General features: G+C 47.2%; 1 long non-coding RNA gene across 2 annotated transcripts in view; it reads left to right on the top strand.

Annotated features, from left to right (window-relative positions):
- The first annotated feature begins 5,585 nt into the window (after positions 1–5,585).
- Positions 5,586–14,832, top strand: part of LOC135330600 (uncharacterized) — a 41,433-nt gene continuing 32,186 nt past the window's right edge. For both annotated transcript variants that reach the window (XR_010392561.1, XR_010392560.1), the window contains exon 1: positions 5,586–9,370. This is a non-coding gene — a long non-coding RNA (uncharacterized LOC135330600). The remainder of the gene's footprint in view (positions 9,371–14,832) is intronic.

The raw sequence follows: 14,832 nt of genomic DNA, 5'->3' as shown, positions 1-14,832 counted from the left end.
GCCCTCCAGGCTGGAGCTGGGCTGAAATCTCTACATCTTGCTTTGTGCAATGAGGCAAGTGATATCCATATTGAGGGCACCTCTGTAGTAGGTCTCAGCTTCATCAGCATGCAAACAAGGAGACAGTGTGTCTTCCTTAGCTTGTAGAAGCTAAAGCAATTTCCCTGCTTTCTTAGCCTGTTCCAGGTTTCTGGGATGAAGAAGGTTGGGCAGGAATGAGATGAAGACCCTCATTCCAGAGTGTTCAGACACAGATTCAGTGATTTTCACCAAGCACAGGGCTTTTCAGTCCACAAAGTTTTTTAAATAAGGGCCATGCTTTTTCAAAGCATTCAACTCCCATTGCACTGAATTCTTGAGGAAATCTGGCATTCAGTTTGGGTGCTCTTGAGCCCTTTTTTCCCTCATAAGCACAGAGCAGTGGGATCAGTCAGACTTTTCCTCTCCTCCCCTCCATTACATTTTCAAGAGAGATTTCTCTAAGCTCTGGGCTGTCTCACCTCAAAGATCCTGGAGGTTTTCTAAAGAACCAAGCTTAAAAATGTGTTCAGCTGTTCCCTAGGTGGACCAGAGGCTATGATAAGAAGGATGCAGGGAGAGGTGTCTCCATTTCAATCTTCAAGGCCTCATTCACAGTTGCCAATGACAGCTTTTACAAAATTACTGTGCGGCACGTGAATGATGATCTGCTCCTGGGGGATCTTTAAGTGCAGCAGATCCTATGAGCTGGCCACAGCAGAAGTTTAAAAAACAAGGTTGATAAAGCAATAGGACACTCAGCACCTTGCTCATAGAAAGTCAGAAAGACATGAGCTGTTAGCCAGGACTTCACTGATACATCTTGGCCCAGAAGAGTGATAGCTTTTTTTCTGGGAGGCCCAGTGGCAGTCCATGCTCTTGTGCTGCTATTGTTTCTAGTGGGACTTGCAGAGTCTTCAACTGTTTGATGGTTAACAAGAAAGTTAAAAAAAAGTCAGTCCAAGAGAGAAACCTTTCAGTGCCTTGTAGCATCCATGAGCAGTGAATATCCCAGGAGAGCTGGACTGTAATTCCTGCTAGCTTAGCATCAAAGGATGCTCCGAAACTTTACCTTCCTGGTGACGTCTCTTCTTCCCAATGAAAGATGACCTAGGCGACCTTTGATTGAATGTCTTGATAGTCCAGAAGGCAGGGAGCAAGATAATTAGAGCCATAACCTCTGATCACAGGAGAGAGCTGAAGCCAAGGTAGGGGCAGAACAATGCCTCTTTTCAATAGCGGGTGTGACGGCTGAGATGGTCACAGAGGGGCTAGGGAGGGGGTAGGAGTGCAGGGTTTAAAAGGGGGGTTAAGTAGCTTAATTTTGAATAAAAGGGTGCAGGAAGCTGGTTGTTATCTTCCTAGTGCCATTCAGGCTGCAGGTGTGACTTAATCTTCTGGCTGGGGCAGATGGGTGCTTTGGGTATCAGCCATCTTCCTGAGGTCTGCAGAAGACCTTGTCAGCCTGGATGCTGACTCTGTCGTGCACATGAATGGCTTCACCTTTCCATCTGCTGAACTGAGGGAGTTTGATTACTCCATTTTGCAGCTGGGGAAGCTAAGGCAGAAGGGGACCCCCTGTTTGGTCCAAGCTCACTCTGTTGCCCTGACACAGATGGGAATTTCAGTCCAAATTTCTCATGCCACTGTCTCAGTATATTGGCTCCCAGGTGTTCAGAAACTTGTAAGTCCTTTCTACCCCCCAAAATGACAAGACCTTTCAAAATTCATATCTTTTGGGTTCCTTGTACCTTCTCAATGGACATAAGTCCCATCTACAAGTTTTGGAGATGTCAGAAAGAAAAACTCTCATCTCAGCAAGAGTCTCCAGGAACTAGGGCTTTCAGAGATACATGAGATTCACAAAAAAAATCAAGAAATAGCAACAGTCCAGCCCTGTGCTTCCTCTCGTCATGGTCCCAGCATCACTTTTTTATAGTCATCCTTGTGTCCATCAAAGTTCTTCCTTAAAACTCATTTTCCCCAGGATTCCTTTTTACATCTCTTACTTCACCTCAACCTCCAGCTATGTTTGACATAGAGCTCTCATGGGTATGGTCTCATTCTGTGAGCAGAAAACACTGTTTATTTCTAGTGCTACATCAATGCTATTATTAGCCATCACCTGGAACCTAACTGTCTCATTCATTCACATCCAATCTCTTTAGATCCTTGTCTTTTTTCCCTCCCGCAGACAAGGAGCATTAAGTAAAAAAATGATGAAAAGCCCCAGTCATAGAGCTGAAATTTTTGCTGGAGCCCCAGGAAGCATCCACACAAGTGCAAAATTATTTCCATGCAGGGCTTTGCTCATGTTAAAACTCTATGGCTGCTGGTGCACAAGTCGCTGCACAGCTCTTGAACAAATTGGACCAATTTGGAGCGATTAGTGAAGAATTCACATATGGTGCCCAGCCAGCTTCGCCGACCAATTGCCTCCTGCAGCCCATTAAGAGCCATTTACTGTGATGGGCCCATTTGTCTTTGTTGTTAGTTCTGGCACAGCCAGTGACAGATCTTTGGCTGGCCACTGGGCCAACCTCTCCCTGACATCATCTCAGGGGTAAGAGGGCAAGGCTGAGACACACATCGAGTCTGACACCAGCTGATGGATGTCCCAAGGAGCCATGCCAGGCAGGGCCGTGGAGCCTTACCAAGGAATTGGAAGAGGAATTGCCATTTTGGGTTGCACGTTGGGTACCAGTGGCGGCTTGCAGCCACATGGTGGATGTGAGGCCTTGAGACCTTCTCTGCTGTCGGATGTGATGTCCGTGTTGCGATAAAGGTATGGCTGGGGAGACAGGGATGGACTGCTCGCCTTCCCACAGTGCTGCATGTGCAGATGCCTACGGACTTCTAGTAGGAGAAGCCAGAGGCTTAAACCCATGGGCCTTGAGAGCCATTGGATGGTCTGCTGAGGAAAAACCAAAGCTAGTCTCAAGCCCAGCTCTCCACGCTTCCTGGAGCTCCAGCAAAAACAGAGGAAAAAAAGCAGCAGCAAAGAGCAGGCTGAGGAGTACCCTAGAAACATGTTTCAATCTCTCCAGAATCACACAGTGCAATCAGGAGAGCGTGGATACATTTCTAGTGGCAAAGAAATGCTTTCTACTGCCATAATTATTCCAGTAAAGGAAGGTGAATAGGCCGTGTTGGATATGGTATGTTTACACCAGTGTTACGATAACCAGACCAGTGATTATATGTACATGACTACACAGGTTAAAAATTCATACTCTTTAAGTGACACAGGTGTCACAGCTCAAAACTGTCAACCAGGCTGAGAAACAAATCCAGCCCTGGGTTAACTTATGGGTACATTTTACAGGTTTTGTTTTAGAGACTTGTAATATGTGACCCAAAGAAGGATGAGCCAGTCTGGAGACATCCCTTAATCAGAGCTTTGCAAATGCCTGATATTTTCGATCTTTGGCAGTTCTAGGATTTTTTGCTTTGATTGTTTCACGTTGACCCAAAGTGAATTTTCTGAGGGAGTAAAAAGAAAAAAAAGTGTCCAATGAAACTTTTCTTTCAAAACAAAGATTTTGAGGAGCATCTAATTTCTAAATACAATCAAAATCAATCTTTTTATGACACATGATTTTGGATTGGAAAAAAATTAAAAGACTTTTTATCAAAAAAAAATCTTTAAATTATTGCTGCAACCAAAGTAATCACCTAGAATTACTATGAAACCCTTTCACTGACCAGAATTTACAATAATTCATAAACAAGAAAAGTTTCAGGCAAATCTTTTTGCCTCCTGCTAGAGCTCAGATCTTCTTTGAAATGGGACTTACGATGTTTGACCTGTTTTAACCTTTTTATAAAGGGAAAAATAGACCAGTGCTACCCCCTTCCCCAGTAGTCAACTTTCTCTAGCAAAGTTGAGTGGTATTTTAACACTTCGACCCCTTTGACAATGCCAGCCTATAAGTTGCTGTGTGCTGACAGCCCCTATTGTGTCAGTCCAGGGTAATTTAGAATTTGATCCAGAGCTTTTAAACTTCTTGGACTGACACATACTTTCTGAAGTAAGACACTGTCAATGCTCTTTGGAGGGAAGACAGGGGTGCTAAAAGGTTTCTGTCTCAGGCCATGGGGCACCAGGACACCTGGGTCCATTCTGAGCTGATTCTGACACTGCTATTTAGCCATCTCCTTGGCAATTGGGGCTATTTGAGGAATTGGGGTCAATTATAACCAGCCTTCACCTGTCTTGCTTCCATGGAGAACTGGAGCCAGATGGCAACCTGTAGTGCTGGCCTCTCCCTTTGTGTAATACTCAGTACGTCTCATTCCTGCCGGACAAATGAACTTGAAGCTTGCAGGGTTACACACCAGCTTTCGGTATTGGTTTAAATACAAGGAAAGAGGTGGAAGGAGTAAAAAGAAGACATTCATTCCCCATCAGCAGGTCCCAGTTGCCTTAATAAATAATCTCCAGAGAAATCTGCCTTATACAAATCATCAGCTGCACCCATTAATTCCTTGTCCTAAACAGTATTCTTATCTCCTATTGATATGGGGGGATGAGATACCATGCCACCATATAGTACAGATAAGTTTGCCTACCCCAAAGAGATCCAAGCTACAGTTCCCTCTACACTGTGCAGGCTGCAGAAAGGCTTGGATGTAGGCTCGGAGTCAGAATTCTGGTCCAAATCCATCATCTGTTTAATATCTTAAATAGCAATAATCTCAGTGAATACTAGGAGGCTGACCCCAAGCATCCCAAAATCCCCTCTGAGTTGTTTCTCCCCAAATTACAGAGCTCGTAAGTAAGTTCCAGTGATTCAGACTGGAATTTTGTGAACACTTTGAGATTAAATCTGCAGTAAATCCAGACATATCCAGCCTGCAGCTACTCAAAAGGGTTTTTCAAAAGCACAAGTGGATTTAAGGTTTTGTAGATGAGAGTTAGGCTCTTAAAAGCCATTTCTGCCTTCACTAATCTCTCTAGCAGACTTCAACACAGTTGTATGTTACCCACCAAATTCCCATGATGTCACCCTTTCCTTATTATTGATCTAATTAATAATAATGTTTCATATTGCTTTGGAGAGCATGGTAAGACTGACCTGAGCCTGTAAGCCTCTCCAGAAACTCCTGTCCACTCCTCAGAGTGTCGTGATGTGCGTGTGGGGCACTGCATTAGGGAATTGTTTAGTTTTAGGAGTGTCTTACAAAAAAAAAAAAAGGACTGTGAGTTACAGCAGGACAAACAAATCCTACAGTCACAGTGAAGCACCTGAAAGTCCAAGGTAAAAGCTCAGGTAATGCTGCTGGAGAATGGTAAGAGCAGGGACCAGAGGGACCTGCAGTTTTGGTGAGACTGGAACATGCAGGGGGGGAATTATGCTGGGTGCTCTACTCTTGTTTCAAAAGCCATGAAATCTCCAGGGGAGGTAAAATACTGATGACCCTTCAGTTGGTAACAAAATAGGGTTGCTCTAGACATTTGCATTCGTCTGCAGCACTGGGCTGTGTGCAGGCATTATCTCTATATACATTACCCAAATAACTCATTGCAACTGCTACTGTCTTACCCTTTAGTTTCTCCTGTTCTTTGTTATAGGGTATGTGGGTACAGCTTGTCAGACATCAGTACACCAAAGGCTTCAGCTTTTCGCCAGGAATTTCAGAAGCACCAAAATTTCATCCGTGTGTCTGATTTTCTCCTGCCCTCTTGTGTTGTCATTGCACCCTTTGCAAATGTACTAAACTAGAGTGATGATGTTTGGCACATGGTATCCTCTTTACACAGAGTCATCAGCTCTTGGATTCACAAGTCTCTGCAATGATTCAGCAGCAGATCACGCACTTGCTGTTTCCTTCCAGAGTGATGTGCACAACAAACAAGCAAAGTGAGTGAAACTGGCCCAGCAAATAAAAAAGTACTCCCGGCTCAGGATCTGACCCACACTTCGATCACGGCTGTGCGGTCCAGCCTTCCCCATGTCACTCTAGCCTGGCGTCTCCCAAGCAGCCACTTTTTGTTGCACAATAAGATGAGGTGGAGGAGCCAAAATTAGCACCTTCTTCCTTAGGCAAAGTCCCAGTTGCAGCACCATTGCCTGGCCCCAGACCACGAGGCTGTCGCTGGAGCTAGTTTTCAGTCAAAGAATGTGAGATGTGTTGCAACCGACACAGCTCGAAAAATGGATCAGTTCTGAGGAAATCTCCTTTTCAGCCTCTCCACATAAGGCAACTTCTCCCTGCTCCTGATCATGTTCGCCAGCATTCTCTGGACTTTCTGTGATTCCACTATGCAGTTATTGAGACATGGTGACCAGAACTGCACGTGGTACTCCATGGTACTTGCCTTCATTCTCTTTAGGAAGACTTTTCTTTTTTTAATTTCAGTGTTTTCCACTAAATGGAAAAATGGAAAAAAACGGTTTTGTTGTGCTCTTCTTGTAACATCATGCCTTGACATGAATCAACAGAAACAAATTTGGGGGTGAAAATTTGTTTTGGAACTTTTCCATTTTTCTTGTCATGGCCCCATAGATCTGGAATCGGGAACAGAGGCATAAAAGCGAAGAGCCTGTGCTCTTTGGGTTGCTTCCCAGTGAACAATTTAATTTGTGAACACAAAGCCAGCCCCTCTCTCCTTGACAGTGTCCAGACCTCACCAGGAATCACAGGTGTAGTTAAAAAGTAATTGGATAAAACTACTCTATAGTCCCTGTGAGTCCCTTTGGCAAAACGTTTCCTGTGAACATGAATGAACTGAAGTCTGAAAAGTGAAGGAAAGCCAGAGGGGAACAAGCATTTCTGTGCTAGCTGGCAAATGCTGGAAACCAGCAATTTAGGCTCTGATTCCCCCCATCTGTCAGGGATGCAGATAAAACTAGGACAGCAATTTGGTCCTCTGTTGCAGGGAGGGTTACAATGTCCAGAGAGGGCGGTGAAAGCCGTTTGTGCTCCTTTGTGCAAGATCAAGTCAATCAGGAGGTTTCTGCATCTGTGATGGTGTTAGAGCAGAGGGCAATGCACTGGCAGGAGATTGCTACCAGCCAAACCCAGCTCCTTCGGGAGAGGCCGTAGCACATCTTGAGCAGAGAATGTCCCAGAGAAGACATTTATACTGCTAAATGGAGGTTCCTGATTGAGAGGAAGAAAAGGGTCTTCTTTGAGACCACTTTTCTTCAGCCCACACATCAAACCAGTGGGGCAGTCCAAGCACCATTTTCCTGCCTGGCTTCCCAAGAGCACAGGTTTCACCATCTTTGTCTGTTGTCTCTCTGAAATCCACATGAAGCCACATGAGGTTACAGCCAGCCTTAAGCACTTTGGAGTACTGTTGCTTCTTCCTTAATTCTTTGGTGGATGTGAGTAGAGTAAACAAGCCTGGCATGATCAGAAGAGCACAGCTTGCTGAAAGTTCCCATACCAGATGCATCCTTACGTGGCTGATACGGTCCTTGTACCCATACAGGGCTAAGGCTCAGCATCACCTGGCCAGAACCAGGAAAACCTTTCTCTGATGCAGCCCAAATGGGCCAGCCTCTATCTCACAGCTCCTCCTCTGTCATTGATATCAGGACTGAAGCTAATTGTTCACTTGCTACTGGCAGCTCAGAGCATTTTAATTATGAAAATAAAGGGAATTGACTATGCTGACACTGTCAACTTGTCTTAGGAATACGGACGATTTTCATTTGGTGTATGTCAGGACCATGTCTTATAGATAGCAGGCACTGGATATATGAACACTGCGGATCTCATGAGTTTGTTGTGTTAAAGGTGGTGGGAATTTGTTCCGAAGGAATATGGGTGAGCTGGAAAGTTGCTGTTCTCTTTTGAAACTTTTTTACACCTCCTATGAGTGAGTGGTTCCACCAAGCATGAAGAAACACAGCCATGGAAAAGTTCACCTCAACTAGAAAGCCTGCTGTCAAGGCCCTGAGTGCACTAATAGCTCTTAACGATGCTGACCAGCCTCACCTGGGGTCTCCACCCACACCCTCTGCACATGGGCCCAGGAGCTCCATTTAAGCTCAGACCCTGGGCTTTCACTCCCTCCTGGGTTGTGCTGTAGGTATGTCTGTCTCTAGCTGTGTCTCCTGGATGGACTGGAGGGCTATGCTGTATGTAGGTTGTCTTCTGGATGGACCCCTCAGGCCTATGTTGCAGACTTGTCTCTGGCCCCAGCTCTGTCGTCTGCTGCTGCTGTTGAGTGGATCTCCTTGCAGGGACCCTGGACCTGACTGATCACTTTGCCTTGTCCAGGGCTGGTGATGGACCCTGTTACCAGCACCCTGCTCTACCTGCTGTGTTGAGGATGCAGGACTGTGCCTGGGTTGGTGAGAGAGCTGCCTGTGCTGTGGTCACCCTCAGCTCCTGGCTTGTCCCCACTCATGGAGATGCCCTGCTCTCCCTCCTCCCCAACAGACCTTTCTGCTGAATGGTGCTCAGCGATGAGGAGGAGTAATGCTGCTGAAGCTAGTGGAGTTATACCAATGCATAGCCAAAGAACTTGGCAGGGTACTCATGCAGCTCTGGTGAGAAGAATTGCAAATATCTGAATAAACTACTGTGCCATAGATGAGTTTCTGTGGAGATGCTTCAGCTGCTGTTGGGGTTGGGACAAAGAAGAAACAAGGCTTCTGGGACTGAAGCAGTTATAAAATAGTAATAATGGTTTGGAGGACTGTGCTAATCAATATTACCTTCTGTTATCTGCTGCAAAAGCCCAGATGATTCTCACTCCAAGTATTTTACAAGTTTAAGCAGATAAGAAAGACAAAAGGCAGGGAGAGGGAATATATTCCTCACTTCTGCTTCTCATCTGTAAAAATCAAAGCACTTTGCAGAAACTGGCAGCAGTCTCCCTACACGACTCATTGAAGAAACTGAATGAAAACATGTTCAAGACAATGTGGAGGATTACGAGCGATCAGACTACAGCAGTTGTTCCAGTTCTGCATTTTTAATGACTAAGTTACCATGGCTCAGCTGATGAACAGTGACTCATTAAGCCATAACAACAAGATTGTGTGCTAGCCTCTATCTGTACCCTTAAACAGAGATTCTTACATGAGACCCTTAATGCGATCTGCAGGTTTGACATGAGCTGGAGAGCCTTAGTAAGCTGCCTTGAGCACAATCAGCTTCACCATCTGCACTTACGGCCTGGATGGTGCCTGTGGGAAGAAGCCTGGACTGTGCCAGTGCTTGAGAACAGCACTCTGGCGAGGGCCAGGCGCTGCAGGTATCTGGTTACTCGGAGCCTTCCTTGAGGGCAGGGAGCATGGCTTGACCCTTGACTCTTCAGACTTACCTGGTGGTGCTCAAGCCAGACGGTTGGCAGGGAATGCCCCACGTGCGTGAGGGACGGCTGAGCCAGGTGAGAAAAAGCTTCTCTTGTGTTTGTTTGGGCAGCATCATTTGGGAGGCTCTGAAAGGGATGTGACTGGAGGGACACTCCAGCAACACCAGAGTTACTGGGGAAATGCCAGTGGGGCAGGCTGGGGCTGGGAAAAGCCAGTGTCCTTGCCCTGCTGTACAGGGATAAGGAGCTAGCAGCAATGTGGTGGTTGAAGTCTTCTGAAAACCTGGCTTTTGGTGTGCTCAAGTAATGTGAGGGTTGCAGACTCAGCCCCTGGGCCCTCCCTCTTCTCTGGACCTTTCCCCTCAAGTCAGGGTTTGGCCCAAGCTGACTGCAGTGGACATCCATTGTCCCAAGGGAACAACATCTCCCTCCGATAGACTCATGCAAAATTTTTCTGCCCTATTGCTTAGTCATCTGCATTTAGTGACAGGACAAACTCAGTCACAGCTGCTGCTATTTTTTCTTATTGGAATATTAGATGCATGGCAGCTCTGGGGGTTTGGGAGCCCAAGTGAATTAAAACTGTGTTGCTACCAATATCCTTTCACTGACATCCTGGTCTGGAAGGCTATGCTACACTTCCTTCTGTGCCCTCCTCCCCTCACAACCCCCCTGCCCGTGAAGGAACCCAGCTCTCTGTCTGGGATTGGTGCCTCCACTGCCTGGACACCAAGTTATGTTGGTGGTAGCACTGAAGGGTACAGGCAGGTCCCTGTCCCTGTCTGAAATTCGTGTAGGGAAGAGGGCAACAAGAAACAGGCCACATGAATTATTCCAGTGGGCTGGTCACCCTGATCTGGACCAGAGGACACTTCCATTTGCTGGAGAGTACAGGTGGGCAACCAGGACTTAGCAGCAGTTTTGTCTGCCCCTGAATTCCCACTGCATGAAGCCCAGTAGTAATCCCCACTTTGATTAGCACAGGGGAGTCCTGGAGCTGAGCGAGTGTCTGCAGAGCCTGAACTTACCCAGCCACGTGGGGTGTTCAAGCTGTGCCCTCCGCTGCATCCCGTGGGGCTGGGTGCAGGCACTGCAGGGTCCCTTGTCTTGGCTCTCGCTGGCTGGCGTTAGCCAGTGCTGCTGCCAGGGTGGCACAGAAGGGTTGGAGCTGGGAAGCTTCCAGGCTTTGCCAGGGGGAAGGTTCAGAGCCTCCTGGTTTCGGTGAACGAGCAGGTGAAAGGCAAAGGCAGAGACATGGATGAATTCCAGCAGATGGGAAGTCCAGCCTTGTAAACTTCTGGTCATTGCCAGGACTGATGGAAGCCATCTAGCACCTGGGACACTGCCTGTGGTTGCCCCAGAGCTACTACCCACCAGTGTGATGCCTCCATGCGACAGCAGGAGCTCTTCTGATGCCCTTGAGAGCCAAACCACCTTCAGAAAAAGGGGCCATGGGCCTGGACCCCCAGGTCTTTCTGCTGGCTCTAGCAGCTGCTGCTATTGCCTCTGTTGGACCCTGTCTTTGAACTCAGGCAAGTGCCACTGGAACAGTGGCTCTCACACAATTCGCCTTCCAGCTTCTCTTTGCAAACAGTGCCAGAAATGCTTTTGCTAAGCGAAAGCGAAGACTGATGTCATCCCAAGTCTCTGTGAGCCAGGGAGCTAAGCAAAGGCCTACAGTGCCTCTGTCTTAATCCAACTGTGGTTGTTCCTGCTTTCAAGCCCTTATTACCTGCCTAATTCTGCGCTAGGATATTGCTCAGCCATCTAAGGAGATGCAAGCTGGCAATTTCAATGCACTCCTGAACATCTCCAGCAAAACACCCGCCGGTGCCAAGCTCTTGGCTCCTTAACCTGTTTCTACTAAGTAAGGAGATTTCCAGGGCAAGTCTGACTTGGCCCTGCAGGAGGCATCTTTTCTCCTGCCAAGGCTTAGGCTGGAGCAAGCTGCTCCAGAGCTGTCACTCAGGGAGCAGGAATGCAGGCGAGGCTGCCCTGTGGTTAAAGGACTCCACCCCAGAGACAGAGGTAGGCGCCCAGGTACCAACACCGGAGACTTGGGGCGCATCCAGGGCTGCTGATGACAGGCGCTGATCTGTTTAACCCTTCACCTGCCTGTCTTTGGTTTCCTTCTTTCTGTAAAAATACCTAGATGGTGTTCGTATCTCACTTTTGCCTTGTCCTGGGGTAGTGGTTGGTATGAGAGCAGCTCTTGGATGGGAGATCTTTAATGGAAAGCCAGCAATAAACAGGGGTCCAGTCCTTCCTCCTCTGCTTCCTGGTTCTAGAAGAGGTTCCTCAACTGGAGCTGGGGATTTACAGTTAGAGGAAGGGGTCTCCTATTTTTGTCCTGGAAGGCTGGAAGACTATAGGGGCTAAACTCGGGAGGGAATAAGAGAAGAGAGTGAATCTGCTTTTTCTCTTCCCCCTTTACATTTTTGGGGTCTCAGGTTGTATATTGATTGTTCTGCAACAATCAACATCTCAGTGTCCTTGGAAGGCAAGAGGCTCTGAGTCAAAACAGACAGCTAACCTAGGAGCATTGCACTCTGATAGCATTAATTGTCTGTAAAGTGGACAAACTTGATTTATACTTTCCTCATTGAGAATCTCATCTAGAAGTCTTGGATGGTCTGACTGTATAAATATTTCCCTGGCTCAGTAACTCAAGTTTCACTTACATCTTGCTTGTGATGACAACATCCCACTGGTGTCCAGATACCCATACAGCCCCACAGGAAAACTGTTGATGGCTAAGGCTGGAGCAGGAATGAACAGCCTGGCTCATGGCCTGCAGCTCTGGACACTGGGAATGAATCCCAGTTTAATGCCAGGGTCTGCTTCAGAAATGCTTTGTGTTTTTTTGGTGTGTGTTGCTCCTGTCTCTGAGCTTCAACTCTCAGCCTATAAAACAGGCATGGCTTGTCTTCCCTACTTAGATGCTAAGTACTATCCAATACAAGTGCTATCCATACAAGGCCTTTGCTGGGGCCCAGGGACTCTACTGGTATCATAATGCCCCCATTGTGGTGTTTTTTCTTCATTTTTTTTGTTGTTTGCTTATTTTTAACTAATTGTGTAACTTTTATGTGCATGAGTGTGTGGAAGGATAAACCTCACAAGTCTCTCTATAAAGCAAAACAGACCAGGCTTCCTGCTCTGTTTTCCCCTGCAGCTCCTGAGTATCATGAGTTGAGCTCAAGACTTTGGCCTGCCTTGCTCTGTCCTCCTTATGTGTTTGCTTAAGGCATCCAACACTGCAATATCTAAATCCTTACAATATGGTTAAAGGGTTGTGGTTTGTCTTTGGAGCTGTCTTGTGCACAGGTGCGCTCTGAGGCGATGAGTCTCCTGCCCGGATCATGGTGGTGGCAGCCCTTCCCAGGCACACTAAATACGCTTGAAAGCATATCAAGGACTGTTTAAAGAAAGGGTACAGATCTTGTTGCTTGTTCCTTCCCCGTTCCTAGTGTACAAGTTGTGTGCCTAAACGGGGTTGTTCTCCATTGCCTTGTACCTTCTGTTGGTACTACCATGCTGAAAGTGCAGCACATCAATTCACCTCCCTGTAGGCTGTGAAACTGCTTCCACTTGTGTTTATGGAGCATTTTGCAGTCTGCAGCAGGAAAGTGACACAGACAGGGGAAACAGTGTTGTGCAGTGACCTGTAGCCATATGTTTTGGGGGCTGTTTTTAGCAGGAGACTGCAGTGTGTCTTTGGCACTGAATCCTAAAATGCTCTTCAGGTTTTCTCTCTTTTCCTTATGGCAAATCATTAGTTAAAGTAAGGAATGTCTGTAGCCCAGTTAGAAAAGCTGCATAATCACTGCTGTCTCTAACTTCAGGTCTGCAAGTGGAGTGACTGATGGAGAATCTTTGACCTTGAAGACAATGTGAGTAACTGGGGAACTGGCACTTTGCTCTAGTTTGTAAGCAAATGTTCAAAGACCCATGCCTACCTTGCTGACTTCCTGGTCTCCACCACCCAAGAGCCAATGTCTACAGGTCAAGCAAGTGCCCTTTTGTCCTGGAAGGCTGGAAGACTATAGGGGGCTAAAGTCAGGAGGGAATAAGGGAAGAGAGTGAATCTGCTTTGTCTGAAGACAAAGGGAACTTTATCCCTTTACATATAGCAGTATCAGGGCTATCAGACTTACCCAAATGTGTGCTGCCAGAAGACTGGGGCCCTACTGCAAGCAAGAACTGATTCCCTTGAGGCTGGCATGGGTGGTGGAGTCATAGTTCAGATGTGGTAGCAGTTCTTCTGCACCTCCATCCTTTTGGTCAATCAGTGCCTTTTGAATGGTGCCCTGAGGACATTTCCCACATGCTGAACTACCTTGTTCAGAACCCAATGGAAAATGTTTCAGAGCAAAGATGTCCCTCTTCCAAATACAGCTTTAATGGGCTTGCAGATGAGGTTTCCTCCATCCTTAGTGTGGTCAGCAAATGTTTTATCAGCCTGTTTATGTGTAAGGATGTGTACTGCAAAGAAAAAGAAATCAAACCCACCACTGACACAACAGACAAAATTCAGGCCACTAAAGAAGTTCTTGGGGGAAGGTGGTTAGAGAGTTTTACCTTCTTTCATCTTGGCTTTCCACCACTACTCCCTGCCACAAACACTGCCATGATCTGAGAGCCCCTGTTTACTTTAACAAAGAACAAATAGTACTAAACTGCGCGTGGGTAGGGAGGGTTAATAGGAGTGAATCAGTGACCTCCATTTTCAATGGTAGACACCTAACTCCTGAAGGAATGAGCCAGTCTGTGGGGCTGACAATGCTGCCTTGGTTTAGATGGGGATGTTGAGCTTAGCTGTCCTGTTCCTGCTGCTCTCCATTGCATGGGAATGGTAGGGTGACCCTGGCTTCTGGCCTGTTGGCTGGTTCTGGTGGGTGTTGTAATCCATGTAACTTACAGCACGACCTGCTCTGTGGGCCCAGCTGCAAACCCTCGGCCCTGGTGATGTCATGGAGGACATCGCAATGTCGACTCACGCTGCAACATGCCTCTGCTGACACAGCCTGATGTCACGTGGGCACAGCCATCTCTTGGGCACAGCCACGGATGAATGCTCTGCCCTTTGCTGGAAGCGTTATGTCAGCCAGTTATGCCCTGCCAGTGCTACCAGGGCAGCAAAGCCTGCGTTTGCACCAGCAGCACCTTGCAGCTTGTTTGGTGCTGATGCACCACTTTGAGAGCTGCCTGATGATGTGCACTGCTAGAGTTCTTGAGACCTGGAAGCTCCGTCAACTGCTTAGTCCTGAGTTTGGCTAGAGGATGGAGCAAGGGCAGCTGAGTGCTCAACAGGAGCTCTTTAACTCACTTGTGGTTCTGAGGGCAGGAGTTTTTCTTGGGCTTGGTGGCTCCCTGTTTGGGGAGGATAGCCTGCTGCCCTCTGGCATCGCTTGCTTGATGGTGATCTGATCACGGCAGACACTTTGTGGCTGGTCCTCCTGGGTACAGTGCCTGGACAGCATCTGTGAGCACAGAGCTGTTATCTCCATGCCTTTGCACGTAACACCAGAGCCAGT

Source organism: Dromaius novaehollandiae, chromosome 22 (assembly GCF_036370855.1).
Source record: "Dromaius novaehollandiae isolate bDroNov1 chromosome 22, bDroNov1.hap1, whole genome shotgun sequence".
Lineage (NCBI taxonomy): Eukaryota > Metazoa > Chordata > Aves > Casuariiformes > Dromaiidae > Dromaius > Dromaius novaehollandiae.
The sequence above is the reverse complement of the archived record's forward strand: the minus strand, read 5'-3'. Positions and strand labels throughout refer to the sequence as shown.